Source organism: Haliotis asinina, chromosome 12 (assembly GCF_037392515.1).
Source record: "Haliotis asinina isolate JCU_RB_2024 chromosome 12, JCU_Hal_asi_v2, whole genome shotgun sequence".
In the NCBI taxonomy this organism is placed as follows: Eukaryota; Metazoa; Mollusca; class Gastropoda; order Lepetellida; family Haliotidae; genus Haliotis; species Haliotis asinina.
In genome coordinates this window covers 53,033,656-53,040,738 of record NC_090291.1, presented here as the reverse complement: position 1 = coordinate 53,040,738, position 7,083 = coordinate 53,033,656, and positions in this window count along the sequence as shown.

Sequence of the window (7,083 nt, the reverse complement as noted above, 5' to 3'; positions counted from 1 at the left end):
ATCGAAACCAACGTTATTCAACTGAATCACTCTTCATTTCCTTGTTGAAATCAGCACGTGGTGAGCATGGCAGCTGTAACAGTCAATTATTAGTGAAATTGTTCTGGTATTCATTGACTGTAACGCTACGTGTCAATTAATCACACGGGAAAGGTCATAGTCCAGGGCAGACACAGTTTCCGCGACCTTATAAGAAAGGTAGGCCTCAAGATATGTTGTACATGAGGGGAGAGAGGGGATGGATCTTAAACTGTAACATATTTGTCAATATAAGTGAGGCACTCTGATCTTCCGGCTGGAACTTCAACTCTAGAATATTAACACTTTCTTCAATCTGAATGATATGTTTCTGTCTTGGCGTTGATTGTGAGTTCGGCCCTCATTTCCCGTCCTAACAGCATGTAGACTAGAGTTGTAGACAGCATGTAGACTAGAGTTGTAGACAGCATGTAGACTAGAGTTGTAGACTGTACAAGGTGGTCAAACCCACAACTGACTGACGCCAGAACGAAACCCACAAGACAAGGGACGGAGGGGTAGCCTAATAAGTATCCTGGGAGGTCTTCGCAGAAGATCTAGGTTCGATTCCCCACATGAGTGTGTGTGGAGTTAATTTCTGGTGTCCACTCTTGGTATTGTCGGAATATCGCTAAAAGCGGCATAAAAGTAAACACACTCTCTTACCCACTCACTCACCCTTCACTCCCTCACTCACTCACTCACAGGACAGTATCCTGTTAGTAACCATAGATATGTTCGAGTGCGGAATTTAGACTTTGGATCAGTTGTGTTGCTCTGGAGCGCGTCAATTTGGTTTAACTACATATAACTACATACAGATACACATGTAGTTTAACACTATCAGCACTATTCTAGCTACTTGATGTCACTGCTGAGGACTCACACTCACACTCACACTCACACTCACACTCACACTCACACTCACACTCACACTCACACTCACACTCATTGCACCCACGTTTGGAATAGAGCCCGGGTCTCCGGCGTGATGAGCGACCACTATGGCCATCAGGCTGCTTCATGACTCTTGTAGTTTCTTACACTAAGAAGTCAACTCTTTTCGCTACTTACGAGAGTTAAACATCACTTTCACAAAGGATCCATCAAATATTACCCCAATATGTTTCAGAAACACTTTTCCATATACCCTCAATTTAACATTTATTAGGGAAGGTATTTTTCCATAAGTGCCAAATTCAAGTGATGCCTCAAGGTTATCTGTAATCCAGTTTCCTGCTAAACGATTACTGCAATCGCTTGTTGGATAACGAACAATGTACCAACCTTTCCTCGAATTTACATCAAGAATGCGATAGACTCTCATTACATTAATTAGGAGTCGGTAGTACAACACAAGATACACACCAGGCCTTGCTACAGGTTCCACGTTTTCTGTCCATATGTACAACACCCTGCGTGACACTGGTGTGTGTTCACACAAGCATATCCACAACAGCAATGTTAAAGCATATTTGTATTGCAATCCATATCATCTGATGTGTGTGATAAGCCCATTCGATCACACACCACCAGCGGTCAGAATGGATTTGTAATTATCAGATATAGGTTTCACTAATTTATCAAATGACTAGGGTAGCGCCCTGTGGTCGACTACTGGTCCCAGGGGGTATGGGACGTGGGAAGGGACACCACATGTTTCTGGTGTCCCAGTGGCCCTAGGCACACGCAATGGCGAGGTGTGGTATGTGGACACTAAGAGAACGCCAAAGCTGAATCCTGACAACTCGCGAGGGAAATTAGCTAAATCACCTCACAGCGTATCTGTGCACGTGTAGAGAGCCCCGCCGCACGACACTGAACTCAAGTATTACAGTATACACTATTATCCTATACAGAGAGAGCGCAGAGAGAAACAGGTGATTTCCATCTTCCTAATGTTGCACATTATATGAAGTTTCCGCTGTGGATATCGTTGGACCCTAAATCTGAAAGGGGATAGATATTTGTTTATATCCACGGCTTTCATTTACTAACAGGATGTATTCGCTGCTGTGTAAGTATATATACTCAATTACATGTTGTGTTTTTCAAAGACCTGTTATTCTCGGTTATCGGGGTTTTTTTGTGTGACCGCCTCTGTGTTTGGCGACAGCTGTTTTTGTGTTCAAACCAGTTCACGGAACTCGTGTGATGCAGTTTTCTCAGATGTAGCAATGGAAATCAATTTAAATCTAAAGAAAGTTATCTTCATTGTGATTTTAAAAGGTTTTCGGTTTTATATCGGTGAGTTAGAAATCAAATACACTTACATATATAGGTACTTTCGAACATTCTATAGAAGGTCCCTAGCTTAAGTGTGCATGGGTGTATTAGAAGTTGGAGAAGCAACAAATACAATATAACCACAACAAACATATATAAATAACTATATTCGGTTATATTTATAAAATGGCATATATACAACATAACTGCCTATGCATATATATGTGTGATTGTGGGTGTTTGTATCTATAATATAGATATTGTACCTATACGATGGTCTACATATCGGCGTTCTTACCTATACGCTATCAATACGTATGTGGAATTTTGGTGGTATTGAGTGTGTATTTATGTAAATGTGTAACCATGTATTTATGTAAATATGTAACCATACAGTCAAACTGAAGTCCAGAAGAACTCACTTTCTGGACTTTTTCTCCTGGACAAGCTTACTTGTGTTCAATATAGACGCAGGATACTGGCGCTATTATTCAAAATTGCCTGACACCGACTGTACCATAAGCCAGCATATGTATGTGGTTTAAGTAAAGCTGACACGAGGTTTTCTCGAATCTGAGCGCATCCTGAACCACAAGTGTCACCATGTGCAAAGGAAGGTCCATATCAAGCGGCTATTCTCTCGATCAGCGTGTCCTATGAAAAGTATGTTTTAATTACAACTGCGTCAGCTGAAAAGCATACATTTGATTCCATCTACGATTCCTTAAAAAACGATATTGTACAATTATCAATGAGTTCAATGAATAGTATATATTTGATGTATCTACGATTTTTTTTAAATACGCATTATGTCTTTAAATCTCCAACTTTTCACCATCACCATCACCATCACCATCACCATCACCATCACCATCACCATCATCTTCATCGATTTCCGTAAATGCTACATAATAAATATTGCATAGAGGTAGGTTATATATTTTGTAAATGAACGCGTCTGTAAAAAACATGTATATTATAACCTGACCTATACAGTACATATTTTATGAACCAATGTATCCCATAAGCGGAATATGTTTGACTATCAAAATGTCCTTGAGTATAGATATTGCATTTACGTGTGCTATAAAGAGTATATAATACACTTTCCATTCACTAAGACCATTGAAGTGCACCTTCATAATATATCCATCAGTATTGTGAATTGTAGTTACATGTCGATGGGAAGAAAACTGTCAATAAAATAAGGTGACATTTGCGTATTGAAGGTATAGTTATACAGCTGGCAGTTATGGTATATACCTCGAATTATCCTATACACAGTTGTAAATGGATTGAGTGTGTTTGGGTGTTCCTCAACACTGCATGTGTGTATTGATATATGTAATGTTTCACTAACTGTGCTGAGCTGGCGAGAGAGTCAGAGGGCCAGTGATAGTAAACAGTCAACAGAGAGAAGTTTACATAATTATGTCTTTGTTTATGAAAACTAAAGGCCAGGAGAACTGTACTCTGCTGAACGCACTGGCGCCATTATTGCTGGCATTCTCGGGGCACAGGTAGAACAATAAACTGCAGTTATCGGACGCAGGTTAGCGGGATTCAAGGCAGTTACTGTTTCATGGACGTTGGACACATTTCATTCATGTTTCTTTCGTTTATGGAACATTTTATTTAACGTGTGCAGTAATTGTTGCAGTACAAGATGAACGGTAGGTACAAGCACTAATTATCACAAATGTTCAATTTTGTTTACGATTTTTGATAAGCGTTTTCTCCGCACTTTTCGCAATGGTAAGGAGTTTGTGAATTGAGCATTGTCTTGAGAAATATGTGGTTATTTACAATCAGAGGAGAGGTGATTCAACGCTTTTCTTGTGGTGCCGTGAATGTTATTTGTCATGTCTCTGCTTGAACTGTGGTCGATACCGTTTGGATATTTTGTCTGATATATCAGTGGTAAAGTTGCATTTTTCTGATGTTCGTTATATGACATTATGCAACTGCATTGTTTGTGTATATCAGTACACCACTGTGATGTATATACATAAGAGAGAGGGAGAGAGACAATGATCTGCATTATCACATATAAAACATATTTGTGTCAAACAAGACGCACCAGTTTCTACCATGAAGATACAGCTCTGATATCATCGTCATGTCATCAGAAATGTCCAAACGTTCACCTGAATGCTGGAAGTCTGATAAGCATCATCTTTAGTGTCATCGGGGACTAAGATCTTCCAACGTAAAACTGGCATTCATGATAGTGCAAACTGAACACCATCATCCATACAAAAGAAGTTCCAGCTCACCAGTACAAACCCCATTTTCAATCACCATACGTCCCAGATTCGTTCGGTATTTGGGGGATATCTTGAGCCTGATTGACCTTGTTTTGATTCGATTCACCAGATAAGAAAAGGGCCCATTTCTGCGATTATTGACGGATCTATAACATTGTTTAATGATGTTGCGCAAAAGGAGCAATGGCTTTTACCAAAAAAAACGTTACATGTCAAAGGGTGGGTGTGAACATCCCAAATCCGTTGTTGTTGTGTCCCCCGGGATGACGGGGATGGTGAGGAAAGTCACACAAACAAACCCACTCACTCCATTTGTCTGTTCAGTCATATTTGAATTCTGTTTCATTTCCTTTTCAAGACATTCGACAAAGAATATTCTTTGACGTTCTAATTGAAAAACAAAACATAAAGCTGGTCAGATAAATACTCACAAGTCAACACCTTATACAACGTACACATGATAAATGACACTTCAGTAACGTATATTCTTTCATATGAAATATTGCGATCCATTGTGTTGTTCTGATGCCCAAGGCTGTCATTGAGTCAGTCAATGGAACGATCAGAATGTGAAGATCTCCGAAGTTACAGCTGATTTGCATCTTCGCTGTTCAGAGTTTCGTGTTGTGATTAACGCCTATTGACAAACAAGCATTTCCTAACGGGTTGCTTTTAGAAGAAGTGCGCCGCACGTGCCGAGAAAGTGGCTGTTGTGAGGTTAGGTGTGTGAGGTGGTTGTTGTTGGCTTAGTCTAAGATCAATAGAGGAGATTGGGGGAATGATGTGTTTATGAACGAACATGTTTGTCTCAATCGTCTTGTGTTAGATCATTAGCAACACAATCGCAATACTCTCTCTTGGGGTTATGACACAGGATTGGCCATTGTATTTGGTTTTGTTATGATTTCATATGATGAACAATACAGACATGTGAGTCGGTCTTTAGGATGTGAATAAGATGTGAATACTTACATTGTTAGAGCATATTGTATGGTGGACGGGCGGTACCGGTAAGGCAGGGCAATTACATTATTTCATTGATGTTCAGTGACCCATATTCTGTCCATAACTGTCTTTCCCTTTACATCAAATAGATCTGACGGTATGGACAACCATGACTAGACACTCTCCTGAAAGTGTTTGTGTGCATTGCTTAAATGGAATACTGTAGGTAATGTATGAATAAATATATGTAGCAAGGGCGATAGATGGTACATTGCTGTCGAGTGATTTGTACTAACACAATTTGTACTAATCCACAATTATGTTCCTATCATACGGTGTGTCTCAATGGTATATCGTACTGATTAGGAATGTTAAACAGTGCATATAGAGATTTAAAATTATAACCACCCTAGTTTTACATTTCTTCGGAACTATTCACTGACTACTGGCCATGTAACTTATCATAACACTAACTGAACATCACATTAGCGTCAAACTATTAGCGTCAAAACTATGGACATAAGTTTGGTGACACAATTATGTCATGAGCATTTGTTTACCGGGGCGTTATGTTTACAGATAACTGTCGTGTAACATTCAGAAATTGAGTAGCATGCTATATTCAGTCTGTAGTTAAAGTTTAATGTCCATATCCTCCTCAGTACGAGGAATGCTGTGGTATTACTTGCATGTCAATAACAGGAGCTCAACGAGATGTGGAGATAATCAATAATGAGTAGCTAGGTGGAGGGTAACAGCAGTCACCGGCACACGTGGGGTGAAGTCACCAGCGCACGCTACGTGATTCAGACCTGTTGTGTGTATTTTCAAAAGTGTCTCACTTGTCTTTGTAATAAATGAAACCGTGGAGATAAGGTCTAGAAATGGTCTTCAGTAACCCATGCTTGTCATAAGGAGGAGGGGGGGGGGGGATTAACTGGGTTGGGTAGTCAGATTCCCGGACTTGGTTGAGAGATGCCATCGGTTCCCAGTTGCGAGCATCGATGTTCAGGCTGTTGATCGGTGGATTGTCTCGATTATTTACAGACCCTAGCCATATGGCTTGAATACTGCTGATTGCGGCGTAAAACGTGAACTCGCTAAAATGAATGGACTTATGATGAAGCGTAGTCTCTAAAACAGAATTACACTTAGAACCTTGCAGTGGAAAGTCAAGTATATTTTTTATCATAACTGAATGATAAAGCTTGGACTTTTAAGTAATCTGGTTTTGAAACGAGAAACAAGAAACAGAGGAAAGTTTTACCCATTTGCTAAATATTATATTCTTTTGTTAATCGCTCATCTCTGATACGTTTTCAAAATGTATTTATCAATGTATGTATTAGTCATCGTGTTAACCTGCTAACGTGTGCATTTTAATGCAGGCATATTGGACGGAGTACTGTCCTTAAACACAACCCTATCTTGGCAGAAATTCAAATACACATGGAAACACCTCGTCGTGTTTACTACTTTTTTCCGTTCCATGTATCAAAACACACACCTTGAATCTGAGCAGGTGTACACAGGTGTACCCAGCTTGTAGGTTGATGTAACAACGTGGTCGTGTAGTGCATATAGTGCGGGGAAAATTGAAAGATGCGTTAGTATGTAAATATTGGCA